Genomic DNA, 16,920 nt, shown 5'->3' with positions numbered 1-16,920 from the left:
TCTGTAGACCAGGTTGGCCTCAAAGTCACAGAGATCACCTGTCTCTGCCTCCTGAGCGCTGGGATCAAAGGTGTGCATCACTGACTGGCTGAGGATTTTCAAAGCAGACAGAACTGGCTAGTTCACATAATGAAAAATGACCTAGGTTTGTTTGGAATGCAAATAGTCCTTTCTTATTGGTGCACATTCATTATACACTGTCCTGGGGCTCGGAGGACATTTCCACTCAAGTACACAATAGACACTGATCACCTTGTTCCTTCTTACTCATCTCCTTTATTAGCTCCGCCCTGGATTCCCGTAGAGCCTTGGTCCCCTCCGACAGATGCCCTTCTACATTCATGCTATACACACCATTTCATGAAAAAATCTACGATCCACAAGTAGGAGAAGACATACAATACTTGTCTTTCAAAGCACGACTTATTTTGTTTAATATGATAATCTCTGATTGTATCAATTTTCTTGCAAAGAACACAATTTAGCTCTTCTTTACAGCCGAATAAATGAAATATAAGTGATTTTAGGTGATTTCTTATAAGTGCCTCTTAGAACCATAAGGAAAACAATCATAAAATTTAAGATACGTCTCCCAAATGGCTTAAGACAATCACTTTTAACCAATCTCCTGCTGTTTAGAAACGCTTACTGCAATAGTTAATAATTGCAGAAAGAGATTCCCTTTGTTTCTGCTGAATAAACCATGTGCCTATGACCTTTCCATCACTATCAGCCGGATAATGTGGGGGTCTTCGTTGATGCTCTCTACCTTTCTTCATCCAGGAGACGCTTTCAGTTGAACCCATATCTCACTGGCAGGCTAGTCTAGATAACCAGCGTACTCTGGGTATCTCTAGTCTCTGCCTCCCTATGAACTACAAACAGGCTGTCCACCACTCACATGTAGGCACTTACTTATTCCAAATAAGACTTACATTGGTTCTGGGGGTCCAATTAGATCTTCATGTTTGCTGCATGTGGAGAGACCACTTTTAGCACTGAGCCGTGTCTTTGGTTCAATTTATAATTTTTACATGACAAGAAGTTTCAAGTTTTCCCTTACTTTATCGGACTTTAATTTTGAGTCATGCAAACTAGATTTAGGAGCAGGGAATGCGTATTAGGGAAGGTAACTCTAGCTGCTGGAGTGTGGAGAGCCTTAACTCTCAGTAGTTTTGCATGACAGAAATCTATTAACATTTCTCACATTCATGGAATCTGGTCAACATTCTTCATATCTATTCATGGACATGACTAGATCCAAGTATATCCTTCTGCTACTTTCTATAGGTCCTCAGGGACTTCTTCATCCCAGTAACAGATGCAGAGTGAAGGTGGGAGCTGGAAACAACCAAAATTTTATAGACTGAGTCAAGAAGTGGCGCTTACTGCTCCCTTGCATTCTATTGGCTGTAACTGTCACGTGGGAAAGAGGCGGGGACGGAAACCGACTCAGAAACAAAGGCTCAAGGAAAACTCATTGACCGTCTTTGTCACGGATGGCAAAAGAACTTTAGGAAAAAAAGTAAGGCATTCAAGGAAATATAAAACCACACATGGAAAATTGAGCTTGTGTTTTGTCTAGAGAAGGATAGCCCAGCTGGGAAGATACGACTTTTAGTTTATTTCTAAAGATGACGATAAAAAAAAAAAAAAAGACAAACCTTGGCCTGAAGTCACATACTTGATCCTCAAATGTCAGCTTTGGAGATGTTTGAGATCATCAGTCCATGTGGTATAGGAAGCATCTATGTTGACTCCTTCGTGTATTTCAACCCGCAGAGATGATCTTGGAGGGTGACAGATGTAACTTGTACTGGCGTTGATTTGTACAAATAAAAATGAGTCGTTTTAAAAGCTGGTTTATGATGCTGTGGGTTTCTCAGGGCCACCAAGAAGAGACACTTGTCATCACCATTATTACTGTTTTAAACAAAAATACACTTCTTTTATTTGTGGTTTCAGAAAAGTCAAACTTTCCAAAATTCATGTCTAACCACCACTATGAGCCACGACCAGCTAAAACTTTCCATCGCTACTTAGCTCATTCCTTTCTCCTTTGCTCTTTGTACATTCTTTAATATACAATTACTCAGAAAAGACAGACGATGGAAGAGTAAATCAATTCTTCTGTAGTGCCCAATAGAATCCAATTTAGAGACCGAGTTGCAGCTATCCCAAGAAAATAAGTATTCAATTAAAGGTGTTATTCGTGGCATGACTCACCGACTGCTAATATGATTGTTAGAAGGTTTGCTGCAATGAAGAGAAGTTCAATTACGTTGCATAAAAATTACTGTTAAATGTAAAATTGATACTCCTTGCCTTTTCATTTGTCAGAGCTTGAATCACAGCTGTCAGCTTTCAATCATTGTTTATGTCAGATGTGTTATTAACTGATGGGAGCCAGGTATTCCTTGTTCTCTGTAAGATGCTCAGAATAGCTGCTTTTTGTATCTAGCATTTTGACAAGTATTTGTGTGTGTGTGTGTGTGTGTGTGTGTGTGTGTGTGTGTGTGTGTGTGCGTGTGTGTGTGTATGTGTGTGTGTGCAAACCATATTATGTCACAGCATAAATCAATGCTTCAGGCCTAGCAGGCATGGATTGCTAAAAGGGAGATAAAATATTCTAGGTCCCTTTAAAGTGAAATTCCCACAAAACAAAAGGAAACAGCCTCCCCCAAACATTTTATTATTTAGCACCCAAAACATTTTGGTTCCACTTCTGTTTCCCTTACATAAGTTATCCACTTTAGCTGAGAATATGGATGAACCATTTTTGTGTCAATAACATAATTGTAGTGACAGCTCCATGAGACTTTTCACTTTAACTGATTTTAGTTTCGCGAGAGTGACTGTCTTGTACCTTAGCAAAAGCAATCTTTTTGCAATGTCTTCACAACTGATAGGGTTTCCTGGAATTATAGATTATTTGTTTGGCTCTGATGGCTCTTAGAAATGTTTATTTTTATGTCTCTATTATTTTTCTCTTTGGAGTACTATCAGTTGATAGGGTAGAATGTTCTTCGGAGTTAAAGCAGCTGTTGTCTCAATATTCCTATTTTTCAAGCTGGAATAGCGTAGTGACATCATCGTGGGTAAAAAGAAGGGAATAAATCAGCTCGTGAGATTTTATCATTCACTTGCATGGTGAAAAACAAATGCAGCTGTCATATCCTAACATTCACCAATGATAAAGGGAAGATATATACCATTATTTCACGTAGCAATAGAGAGGAAAAGACCATCTATGGCTAAGGAATGTATAGCATTGTAATAATCTGTCTTATTAAAACAAAGTAAATTGGTTACTGAGTGGGAAAATTGCAAAGAATTTTTCAAAATGTTGAATCAGAGACTGGATGTGTGGAAAAATACACATTTGAAGTGAACAATGTTTTTCTGGGAGGGTAAACAAATCTTTTCAACATATTGTAGCATTGTGTGCATTTTGTATATGTGTATATCTATAAACATACATTATCTATATCATGTATATACATACACATATGATATGTTTGGCAATTTTCTGTTTTTCTTTTCTTAGCACCTCTTCTTTTAGGTAAAGAATATGTAATTTATTTTGAGGACTACACTTCTCATCTCCTTTCATGTGGGAAAGAACCATGATTCTAACCATATTGATTACTGGGGACAGGTAAGGTGAGGTGGATTTTAGTATGCTATGCGTGGCTTCAGGTGATGGGCTATGGTACTGAGAGTGAAATACACAAGTTACCTATCTTTGGTGGTGTGACAGAATATGGGAAATAAAGCACAGTGAAAATAAAGTAATGGAGCACAGCTGGAGATAGGACGCACTATCAGGACAGCGAACAGCGAACGTGATTCGGAGAAGGAAGGTACCCGTGCTGGGCTCGGTTCCGCTTTTACAACTTGGAATTCAGAGTCCAGACTCCTCCATAAGGGAAGAGATTGGACAGACTTGATGCAGACAAGGCAGTGAGCCCAGAGTAGGCTGGTCATATAATTTTGCATCCAAAGTGAGACGCCATAAGCACTGTGATATTTTGGGATAGCAGGCATGAATGAAGATTCTTTAAGGCAAATCAAAACGAATGGTCAATCTCTATGTGAAATGCTCCAGTAGAGGAGTTAGTGCACGGGCCCTAGACAGCAGTGCACCTTGCTGACGCAATCAGGCAACGCCACGGTGGGCAGAACCAGTGAGCCGGACTATGTGGGAGGCTGACAAGAGTGTCAATCCTTTCACCAGAGGAGCTGTAGGCTATGAGGAGGACTTTGACTCGGAATGAATGGGGAGTCATGGGAAGGTTTTTATCGAAAGGGGGCATGATTTGAAAGGGTAATGAGGGGTGTTGGTCTAGGAAAGGAACAGGGATTTCCTGCGGAGGATTATTGTAAGTGTAGGTGATAAAAGACTGGAGTGGCTTAGAGCAGTAAGGAGAGCCAGAGACAGGGATGAATTTTCACACGGCATGTGAGAGAAGAGGACTAAGAATGACTCAATGATTTCCTGCAATGTTAAAGATCCTAGTCTGAGCAGGTCTTCTGGGGAAGCAATGAATTAACTATAGGATGTGAGAACATGGTTGTAGGGATGAGGAGTCTATAGAATATATGATTTCAAGTAAAACTGAGGTCTTGTGAGCAGTGAGAGAGACGAAGTTGAGGACCGGATGTCTGAGGGCCTGGCATCTGAGGTTGGTAACTCTTATCTAGGAAAAAGAAATGAGGCTTGTCTGTCAGGACCAAAAGGTCCAGACCATCTATTCTCACCTTGATCACTACAATAAGCCGAAGCAGAGACCGTAACGGTTCGCCTTTCCTGGGCTCTCCAGATGTGTTCTTTAAATAATTAAGCACAGACTTTTGCTATATTTTTCTGCATCTGATGTAATGCCTTCCATCTCCCAAAAGTTTCTGCAGCGCTCTGGGGGTGTTCGTAATTGCTGCTCCTAAACTCTCCGTGTTCTGTTAAAGCTGCCTCATTTAGACCTTCTGTTTCTTAACGTTTTTCTTTACCTTTTTTTTGTCACTTAAAAATTGACTTATTTGTTCTCTTTTACTTCAAAAATAATATGTGTGAATTGCAGACTATTCAGGGAGTACATATGTACTGCAAGATGAAAATCTTGCAGCAAAAATATAAACTGCTTATATTTCAGGGTACGTCATGCTCACCACGCGTCTACACGATGCTTAATAAAATGAAATTACATTGTACATTTTGTTCTGGTGATTCACCATTTCCCTCATTTAAGGTCATCTGGAAAGAGTAATGGAGGCACAATAACAGGAAGATTTCTCCACGTTCTGTCTGTCATCTGTTAACCTTATACCATCTGCCCTTAGCAGAGGGCTTGCTGCTCCTTCTTTGTTTCTGCTAGCTAAAAAAAAAAATCCATTTTGAGGCAACACTATTTTTGGTACATCTCAATTCAGTCTAGAAGTTCAGCCATTACCATAGTTGTTGGCAGGTCTAAGCAATGCACTGGCATTCACACATCCTTTATTTCATGCTCACGTGATCATTTCTGGTTGCATACTGAATACCCATTCTCCCTTCTTCCTCAAAAGCTTCCTTTTAGGGTTAATAACTCTTGTCTGCTCCAGGAAGCTGCAACCCATGTACCTAAGAAATTCTACTTATGTCCTTCCTTCCTTGCCTGTTTGCTTGCTTCCTTTCTTTATTTAACGTGGGTAGTATACATGCATATGTATATGCATATGTGTGTTTGCATGTGTGGAAGCACGTGTGCACATGACTGTGCGTTCATGTAAAGGCCCAGTGCTGATGTCAGTAGTCTCTGCTCTCCACCTTATTCACTGAGGCACGACCTCTCAGCTGAACCCGTGACTCACTAATAAGGCCAGACTAACTAGTTCAGGGGCTCTCTTTTTCTCCATTTTCTGGATAAATTGAAATTATTGTCAGGCTGCCCCATCCACCCAGCACGTGGGTTCTGGAGAACAAACTCTAGTTTGTATTTCTGCAGTGAATGCTTTAAAAACTGAGCAGGTTCCCCAGCCCCACTGTGCTTTTTTTCTCTTTTTCTCTTTTTAACAATGAATGTGCAATGGAAACTTAAGAATACAGAGTTTCAGGTATTGTAACACTGTATTGATGTATCTTACCACCAGCTACAAAGGGCTTCACTGTGCTCCCTTTGGCAGTTAAACTTTCCCTCTTCCCCCTACCCTATGGAAATCACAGATCTGGCCTCTAATTTCTGTCATTTCTACTAGCTTTTTGAACGTGACATGAGAATACAGCTCTACAGCACTTAACCTTTTTCAGATAGCTTTCTTTGACCAAGTATAGTGCTTTTGAAGTTTCTCCAAGTTGGGTCTATCAATGCTGCTTTATAATTTCATTTTAAATATGTGCCAACATTTGCTTCAATAGTTTTTTTTTTTTTTTAAATTCAGCAGGTCAGGGGTATCTTGGTTTTTGGTTCTTCTTAATTGGGTATGTGGGGAGAGATTTTGAATAGAGCTGAAGTAAACATCTGTATACAAGTTTTGTGTCAATATTTCCAAAGGGCAAATGCTCATATTGAAAATAAGTGTTTTTCATGAAACTCAAGACGGATGATCAAAATGGGAATGCTTCACTCCTTCTTTAAAAGGGGAACAAGAATACCCTTGGCAGGGAATAGAGAGGCAAAGATTAAAACAGAGACTGAAGGAACACCCATTCAGAGCCTGCCCCACATGTGGCCCATACATATACAGCCATCCAATTAGACAAGATGGATGAAGCAGGGAAGTGCAGGCAGACTGGAGCCGGATGTGGATCTCTCCTGAGAGACACAGCCAGAATACAGCAAATACATAGGTGAGTGCCAGCAGCACACCACTGAACTGAGAACGGGTCCCCCGTTGAAGGAATCAGAGAAAGAACTGGAAGAGCTCGAAGGGGCTCAAGACCCCATATGAACAACAATGCCAACCAACCAGAGCTTCCAGGGACTAAGCCACTACCTAAAGACTATACATGGACTGACCCTGGACTCTGACCTCATAGGTAGAAATGAATAGCCTAGTAAGAGCACCAGTGGAAGGGGAAGCCCTGGGTCCTGCTAAGACTGAACCCCCAGTGAACTAGACTGTTGGGGGGAGGGCGGTAATGGGGGGAGGATGGGGAGGGGAACACCCATAGAGAAGGGGAGGGGGAGGGGTTAGGGGGATGTTGGCCCGGAAACCGGGGCAGGGACTAACATTCGAAATGTAAATAAGAAATACTCAAGTTAATAAAATAAAAAAAGAAAATAAGTGTTTTTTTTTAAATTAAAGGAAACTGCTAATAACTTAGAGTTGCTGCCTTGCTTACAGAAGTATCTGTGTTTTTGTCATACTTACTGTATTTTCAAGCTTTATCCTTTCTGCCTTCTCATAGTCATGCTGTGATTTAATGTTTTTGTCTTTACTTCTCTAGTGGCCGAACAGACTTCATGTACTTATTTATTTCACACACATCCTTTCTGATAACACACTTGTTCAAACACTTTGCTTATTTTTAAAATGCACTATTTTATGGTTGAGTTATAACTCTTCTTTGTATATTATATATATATATATATATATATATATATATATATATATATATAAGTCCTTTGTGAGGTGTACAGCTTAAAAATAACTTCTTTCAGTGTGCACACTGCACTTTTATTATTTGATTTTTCCGGAGAACAATTTAATTGATAGTGTAATTAGTTAATTTTTTTCTTCTTGTAGGTTTTGCCTATGATGTCATATCTAAGAAAACGTGGCCTCATCTTAGGATGTGTAGAATTATTTTTCAGTCCAGCTATACACTGGCTTTGTAGAGCTTCTTTCTCTTGAGCACCGTTTCTCTTCCCAGCTCTTGGTTCTCTGTAACCCTGTTTTATGGCCCTCTTCCTGGAAAGCTGGACTGTCACTTACCCTATTCTGCCAGGAGTTCTACTCTAGGGTCCAGCACCAGGAGAACACAATAAGGACAATTTCTGTGTGGCTTCTTGGGATGACGGATCCTCTGATAGAGAGGAATGGTCCTTACCCTCAATTTTTGGTGCCTCTGGACTTCTGTTTCTGTGACTCTTGTTTGGACAGTCCTTTCCTGCCCTTTGCATGTGTGGTATGAGACTTTTCTCAGACATATTTATCCTCATCAATTTCTATAGTTGATTCTTGGGCTTCACGGAAACCAAGATGAAGAAAACCTGAGCAGTGGGCAATGTTCTTCACACTGTCGCCTGAGGGTTGATTTGTGTCTCAGCTTCTTTTCTAGATTTTCCCATTGCTATATTGCTATTTGCTTTTCCTTCCTTCCCTCCCTCCTTCCTTCCTTCTTTTACTTTGCTTTATTTTTCATTTATGTATTTTTAAATTTAAGACATTTATTTTTTGAATTTAAAAATATCTACATTGCTTTCTTCCATTCCCTTTCCTTCTTCCAACTCATATCGTCCTTCTCCCTACCTCTCTTAATGGCTCTCATGCAAATTTCTAACCTCCTTTGTTCCTTATCTGTCTGTCTATCTATCTATCTATCTATCTATCTATCTATCTATCTATCTATCTATCTATCATCCATCTATCTTATATCTATTATCTATGTATATCTATGTATCACCTATTTATCTCTGTCTGTCTATCTATCTATCTATCTATCTATCTATCATCTATCTGTTACTTATTCATAAATATATAAATAAAACCTGCTGAGTCTGTTCAGTGTTGCTTGCATGTACATGATTTCGGGGCTGATCATTTGCTATTGCATAACCAGTTGGATCCTCATCACTGGGAAAGATTCTCCATCTCTCAGAATATTTTGGTGGCCTGCAGTTGTTTTGTCTTGGAGTGGAGCCATCCCATGTTAGCATGTGAAATAGCATTGTCCTATTCAGGTTTTGTGTAAACAGCACTGTTGAGATGTCCTGGGTAGAGCTTCCCAGCCATTTCTAGGAGTCATTTAAGAGCTATCAAGTAGACACTTGAATTTAATTCAATGAAGTTTTTTCCAAATAGTAATACCGCATCAGTGGGAGGGACAGGATGCCAAGTGCCAATTGCTATCACCCAGAACTGAGATACCAAGTCTTGTGCTGACATGGATAGGATTGGGATTAGCATTAATGTCAGCTCTGGCTATTGAGCTAAGAAAGGAGGCCTGCAGGAGCTGCTGCTGCAGTTTTCTCATAAGAAGAGACACACATCCTGATGCTCTCTTTCTCCTTTGGGTTGCTCTTGCATCAAAGTGTGACAGCTGGGATTGCAGCTGCCCAGACACCAGCCTCGGGATAAAGGCGACACACAGATGGCATTAAAGAACCCTGTCCTTTGATGACATGATTGAGTCTGCTCTATTTCAGTGGTCGATCCCTGCTTTCTCCTTTAAACCAGTTTGCAGTTTGGTGTTTGATGCTTCTACTTGCTCTATCTTAAAGAGCAACACTCTTTCTTTTATTTTTTGCACAAGTCTTTCCTTTGAATCTGAACTTCAGAGAGTTCTTTCTACTGGAATCTCTTTCGGGGACACCTGTGCTATGCCCGAGGAGCCACCGGTAGTATGGCTTACAGTAAACTTAAAACATTGCTATTCTAAACTGAAATGTATACAATATGAAAAATATATACCTGGCTGAGAAGATTTAGCTAAGATAGAGGTAAATATGTTTGTTTACTGTTTTTATATTTATTAAATGCTGAGACAACATTTTAGATGTATTGGTTAATAACTATTATATTAAATAAAATTAGTTTCTTATAACTTTCTTATAAAAATGTGGTTAAAAACTTTCAATTGACGCATGAAGCTCACATTATACTTTCACTGAGCAGCACTGGTTTTTATAACTTTCCCTTTCTATGTCCATTGGAATTGCACTGTTGGATTTGTTTTTGGACTTTCTCAGCCACCTCTCATGCTCAGTTTTATAGCGCAGTGATGATATTTTTTCCCCTTTGAAATTATAGGTATCTCTTTCTAGTGCTGAATGGCTTAAAGCACGGCAGATTGAATAGTCAGCCCTGAAAACAGACATACAATTAATGATATACAGACTGTGCAGGATGTGTTTATAAATGTATATATTTTTAAATTCATTTATATGTATATGTATATATATGTGTAGCAACAATTAATAAAAGAAGAGGCCATGAAAATGAAAGACAGTAAGAAGGAGAATAAGGAGGATTTGGAGAGAGGAGAGCAAAGGAATTAATTATATAACCATAATCTCAAAAGTAAAAAAAATTTAAAAAATGTAGAAAACAGCATGGCTGAATATAAGCCCAGACTTAGTGTAAACATTGTTCAAGCCCATCTTTAGAGAATCTGCTGAGGTAAGTGAAATGCAGGAGTCTGTGTTTTTTCTCACGTATTCAATGATCAGGTGTGTAGGACATGCGTGAAGGAGAATACTACTCTTCTTACACATATCTCTGTCCATAGGGAAGACACAGTTCTCTATCCCTACATCTGCTGCTTGTGGTTCCATGTGAGACTCTGCTAATCATCTCTGAATTTGGCTCTATTATATCCATTGTGTACAGACTGGGGCAGAGTTACTGAGGCTGTGACCTTATCAACATCCTTCTTCTGACTTAGTCATGTGACACACTGGACACTTAATATCATTTTACGCTATCCTGAATCTTCCATAATAGTAATCTTCAAATGAGGGCACAAATAACTCTGGAAGTAAACTGTCCTTTTGTGTTAGGTAATTATTTTAAATACAAGAGTGTATTGTAAGTGATACATGTACTGGCACCCCAAATTCACCTCCTAATGGTGGTCTTCTTGTGTAGTTAATGTCCACTGGCCTTCCATCATAGATTAAAAAAATAATTATCCATGACTAAGAACTAATTGGAAAAAAGATACACTTTTGTTTCAATAAGAAATGAATTCCTCCCCGTAGATAAGGGCACAGGAGCAGCAGGTCCCCTGTGCCTGAGACACCACCTGAATCTGAAGGAACTGACCAGATAAACAGTTCTCTGCACCCAAATCCTGTGGGAGGGAGAGCTAAACCTTCAGAGAGGCAGACACGCCTGGGAAACCAGAAGAGACTACACTCTGCCCACATTACTGATTCCAGAGGAAAACACCAAACGCCATCTGGAACCCTGGTGCACGGAAGCTCCTGGAAAGGGCGGCGTAGGTCCTCCTGGTTGCTGCCCCCGCGGATAGCTCATAAGCAACACCCCACGAGCAAACTTGAGCCTCAGGATCACAGGTAAGACCAACTTTTCTGCTCCAAGAGACCTGACTGGTGGCCTCAGGACACACAGGGGCAAAATTCCTCTAGGACCGGACACTTCCTGTTTTTAGTGGGATTCCCAACCTCGCAGATCCCTGCCCGCAGCAGCTCACTGCTCCCAAACCCCATGGGAGAGAGAGCTCACCACCCGGACAGGTTGGCACTCCTGAGACTGCAGAGTGGAAGAGACCACCAACATTGCCCACCCCTGCCGACATCCCTGGCCCAAGAGGAAACTGTATACGGCCTCTGGGTTCCCGTAGATAAGGGCACAGGAGCAGCAGGTCCCCTGGGTCTGAGACACCGCCGGAACCTGAAGGGACCGACCAGATAAACAGCTCTCTGCACCCAAATCCCGTGGGAGGGAGAGCTAAACCTTCAGAGAGGCAGACACGCGTGGGAAACCAGAAGAGACTACACTCTGCCCACATTACTGATTCCAGAGGAAAACACAAAATGCCATCTGGAACCCTGGTGCACCGAAGCTCCTAGAAAGGCAACGCAGGTCCTCCTGGTTGCTGCCCTCACGGAGAGCTCATAAGCAACACCCCACAAGCAAACGTGAGCCTTGGGACCACAGGTAAGATCAAACTTCCTGCTCCAAGCGACCTGACTGGTGAACTCAGGACACAGGCCCACAGGAAGAGCTGAGGACCTGTAGATAGGAAAAACTACACGCCCCAAAGCAGAACACTCTGTTCCCATAACTGGCTGAAAGAAAACAGGAAAACAGGTCTACAGTACTCCTGATACACAGGCTCATAGGACAGTCTAGCCACTGTCAGAAATAGCAGAACAAAGTAACACTAGAGATAATCTGATGGCGAGAGGCAAGCGCAGGAACCCAAGCAACAGAAACCAAGACTACATGGCATCATTGGAGCCCAATTCTCCCACCAAAGCAAACACGGAATATCCAAACACACCAGCAAAGCAAGATCTAGATTCAAAATCATATTTGATCATGATGCTGGAGGACTTCAAGAAAGACATGAAGAACTCCCTTAGAGAAACGCAGGAAAACATAAATAAACAAGTAGAAGCCTACAGAGAGGAATCACAAAAATCCCTGAAAGAATTCCAGGAAAACACAATCAAACAGTTGAAGGAATTAAAAATGGAAATAGAAGCAATCAAGAAAGAACACATGGAAACAACCCTGGATATAGAACACCAAAGGAAGAGACAAGGAACCGTAGATACAAACATCACCAACAGAATACAAGAGATAGAAGAGAGAAACTCAGGAGCAGAAGATTCCATAGAAATCATCGACTCAACTGTCAAAGATAATGTGAAGCGGAAAAAACTACTGGTCCAAAACATACAGGAAATACAGGACTCAATGAGAAGATCAAACCTAAGGATAATAGGTATAGAAAAGAGTGAAGACTCCCAGCTCAAAGGACCAGTAAATATCTTCAACAAAATCATAGAAGAAAACTTCCCTAACCTAAAGAAAGAGATACCCATAAGCATACAAGAAGCCTACAGAACTCCAAATAGATTGGATCAGAAAAGAAACACCTCCCGTCACATAGTAGTCAAAATACCAAATGCACAAAATAAAGAAAGAATCTTAAAAGCAGTAAGGGAAAAATGTCCAGTAACATATAAAGGCAGATCTATCAGAATCACACCAGACTTTTCGCCAGAGACTATGAAAGCCAGAAGATCCTGGACAGATGTCATACAGACCCTAAGAGAACACAAATGCCAGCCTAGGTTACTGTATCCTGCAAAACTCTCAATTAACATAGATGGAGAAACCAAGATATTCCATGACAAAACCAAATTTACACAATATCTTTCTACAAATCCAGCGCTACAAAGGATAATAAATGGTAAAGCCCAACATAAGGAGGCAAGCTATATCCTAGAAGAAGCAAGAAACTAATCGTCTTGGCAACAAAACAAAGAGCAGAAAAGCACACAAACATAACCTCATATCCACATATGAATATAACAGGAAGCAATAATCACTATTCCTTAATATCTCTCAATATCAATGGTCTCAACTCCCCAATAAAAAGACATAGATTAACAAACTGGATATGCAATGAGGATCCTGCATACACCTCAGAGACAAAGACAGACACTACCTCAGAGTGAAAGGCTGGAAAACAAATTTCCAAGCAAATGGTCGGAAGAAGCAAGCTGGAGTAGCCATTCTAATATCAAATAAAATCAATTTTCAACTAAAAGTCATCAAAAAAGATAAGGAAGTACACTTCATATTCATCAAAGGAAAATTCCACCAAGATGAACTCTCAATCCTAAATATCTATGCCCCAAATACAAGGGCACTTACATACGTAAAAGAAACCTTACTAAAGCTCAAAACACACATTGCACCTCATACAATAATAGTGGGAGATTTCAACACCCCACTCTCATCAATGGACAGATCATGGAAACAGAAATTAAACAGAGACGTAGACAGACTAAGAGAAGTCATGAACCAAATGGACTTAACAGATATTTATAGAACATTCTATCCTAAAGCAAAAGGATATACCTTCTTCTCAGCTCCTCATGGTACTTTCTCTAAAATTGACCATATAATTGGTCAAAAAATGGGCCTCAAAGGTAGAGAAAGATAGAAATAATCCCATGTGTGCTATCAGACCACCATGGCCTAAAGCTGGTCTTCAATAACAATAAGGGAAGAACGCCCACATATACATGGAAGTTGAACAATGCTCTACTCAACGATAACCTGGTCAAGGAAGAAATAAAGAAAGAAATTAAAGACTTTTTAGAATTTAATGAAAATGAAGGTACAACATACCCAAACTTATGGGACGCAATGAAAGCTGTGCTAAGAGGAAAACTCATAGTTCTGAGTGCCTGCAGAAAGAAACAGGAAAGAGCATATGTCAGCAGCTTGACAGCACACCTAAAAGCTCTAGAACAAAAAGAAGCACATACACCCAGGAGGAGTAGAAGGCAGGAAATAATCAAACTCAGAGCTGAAATCAACCAAGTAGAAACAAAAAGGACCATAGAAAGAATCAACAGAACCAAAAGTTGGTTCTTTGAGAAAATCAACAAGATAGATAAACCCTTAGCCAGACTAACGAGAGGACACAGAGAGTGTATCCAAATTAACAAAATCAGAAATGAAAGGGAGACATAACTACAGATTCAGAGGAAATTCAAAAAATCATCAGATCTTACTATAAAAGCCTATATTCAACAAAACTTGAAAATCTGCAGGACATGGACTATTTCCTAGACAGATACCAGGTACTGAAGTTAAATCAGGAAGAGATAAACCAGTTAAACAACCCCATACCTCCTAAGGAAATAGAAGCAGTCATTAAAAGTCTCCCAACCAAAAAGAGCCCAGGTCCAGATGGGTTTAGTGCAGAATTCTATCAGACCTTCATAGAAGACCTCATACCAATATTATCCAAACTATTCCACATAATTGAAACAGATGGAGCACTACCGAATTCCTTCTATGAAGCCACAATTACTCTTATACCTAAACCACACAAAGACCCAACAAAGAAAGAGAACTTCAGACCAATTTCCCTTATGAATATCGACGCAAAAATACTCAATAAAATTCTGGCAAACCGAATCCAAGAGCACATCAAAACAATCATCCACTATGATCAAGTAGGCTTCATACAGAACAATAGTGATAAAAACTGCACAGTATTGGTACAGAGACAGACAGATAGACCAATGGAACAGAATTGAAAACCCAGAAATGAACCCACATACCTATGGGCACTTGATTTGTGACAAAGGAGCCAAAACCATTCAATGGTAAAAAGATAGCATTTTCAGCAAATCGTGCTGGTTCAACTGGAGGTCAACATGTAGAAGAATGCAGATTGGTCCATGCTTATCACCCTGTACAAAGCTTAAGTCCAAGTGGATCAAGGACCTCCACATCAAACCAGATACACTCAAACTAATAGAAGAAAAACTAGGGCAGCATCTCGAACACATGGGCACTGGAAAAAATTTCCTGAACAAAACACCAATGGCTTATGCTCTAAGATCAAGAATCGACAAATGGGATCTCATAAAACTGCAAAGCTTTTGTAAGGCAAAGGACACTGTGTTAGGACAAAACGGCAACCACCAGATTGGGAAAAGATTTTTACCAATCCTACAACAGATAGAGGGCTTATATCCAAAATATACAAAGAACTCAAGAAGTTAGACCACAGGGAGACAAATAACTCTATTAAAAATGGGATTCAGAGCTAAACAAAGAATTCACAGCTGAGGAATGCCGAATGGCTGAGAAACACCTAAAGAAATGTTCAACATCTTTAGTCATAAGGGAAATGCAAATCAAAACAACCCTGAGATTTCACCTCACACCAGTGAGAATGGCTAAGATCAAAAACTCAGGTGACAGCAAATGCTGGCGAGGATGCGGAGAAAGAGGAACACTCCTCCATTGTTGGTGGGATTGCAGACTGGTACAACCATTCTGGAAATCAATCTGGAGGTTCCTCAGAAAATTGGACATTGAACTACCTGAGGATCCAGCTATACCTCTCTTGGGCATATACCCAAAAGATGCCCCAACATATAAAAAAGACACGTGCTCCACTATGTTCATAGCAGCCTTATTTATAATAGCCAGAAGCTGGAAAGAACCCAGATGCCCTTCAACAGAGGAATGGATACAGAAAATGTGGTACATCTACACAATGGAATATTACTCAGCTATCAAAAACAACGAGTTTATGAAATTCGTAGGCAAATGGTTGGAACTGGAAAATATCATCCTGAGTGAGCTAACCCAATCACAGAAAGACATACATGGTATGCACTCATTGATAAGTGGCTATTAGCCCAAATGCTTGAATTACCCTAGATCCCTAGAACAAACGAAACTCAAGACGGATGATCAAAATGTGAATGCTTCACTCCTTCTTTAAATGAGGAAAAAGAATACCCTTGGCAGGGAAGGGAGAGGCAAAGATTAAAACAGAGACTGAAGGAACACCCATTCAGAGCCTGCCCCACATGTGGCCCATACATATACAGCCACCCAATTAGACAAGATGGATGAAGCAAAGAAGTGCAGACCGACAGGAGCCGGATGTAGATCGCTCCTGAGAGACACAGCCAGAATACAGCAAATACAGAGGCGAATGCCAGCAGCAAACCACTGAACTGAGAATAGGACCCCCGTTGAAGGAATCAGAGAAAGAACTGGAAGAGCTTGAAGGGGCTCGAGACCCCATATGTACAACAATGCCAAGCAACCAGAGCTTCCAGGGACTAAGCCACTACCTAAAGACTATATATGGACTGACCCTGGACTCTGACCTCATAGGTAGCAATGAATATCCTAGTAAGAGCACCAGTGGAAGGGGAAGCCCTGGGTCCTGCTAAGACTGAACCCCCAGTGAACTAGACTATGCGGGGAGGGTGGCAATGGGGGGAGGGTTGGGAGGGGAACACCCATAAGGAAGGGGAGGGGGGAGGAGGATGTTTGTCCGGAAACCGGGAAAGGGAATAACACTTGAAATGTATATAAGAAATACTCAAGTTAATAAAAAAAAAAGAAATACCCAAGTTAATAAAGAAAAAATTCATACTTGGTAAATAACAGAAAACTTAAAGCTATAAGCAAAGCAATTCATTTCAACTAGTAAGTACTCAGTGAAAACAGTTTGAAATTTTTAGTATGTTTACAACT

At 40.4% G+C, this 16,920-nt stretch overlaps 1 long non-coding RNA gene across 1 annotated transcript in view; it reads right to left on the bottom strand.

The window, feature by feature from the left end:
* LOC120093590 (uncharacterized) overlaps nt 1-1,923 on the bottom strand; it is a 40,743-nt gene extending 38,820 nt beyond the window's left edge. The window contains exon 1 of the long non-coding RNA XR_015624658.1: nt 1,665-1,923. This is a non-coding gene — a long non-coding RNA (uncharacterized LOC120093590). The remainder of the gene's footprint in view (nt 1-1,664) is intronic.
* Nucleotides 1,924-16,920: the final 14,997 nt, after the last annotated feature.

Source organism: Rattus norvegicus, chromosome 7, assembly GCF_021556685.1.
Source record: "Rattus norvegicus strain SHRSP/BbbUtx chromosome 7, alternate assembly SHRSP_T2T, whole genome shotgun sequence".
Lineage (NCBI taxonomy): Eukaryota > Metazoa > Chordata > Mammalia > Rodentia > Muridae > Rattus > Rattus norvegicus.
Note: the sequence above shows the minus strand (reverse complement) of the source record. Positions and strands in the feature narration are given on the sequence as shown.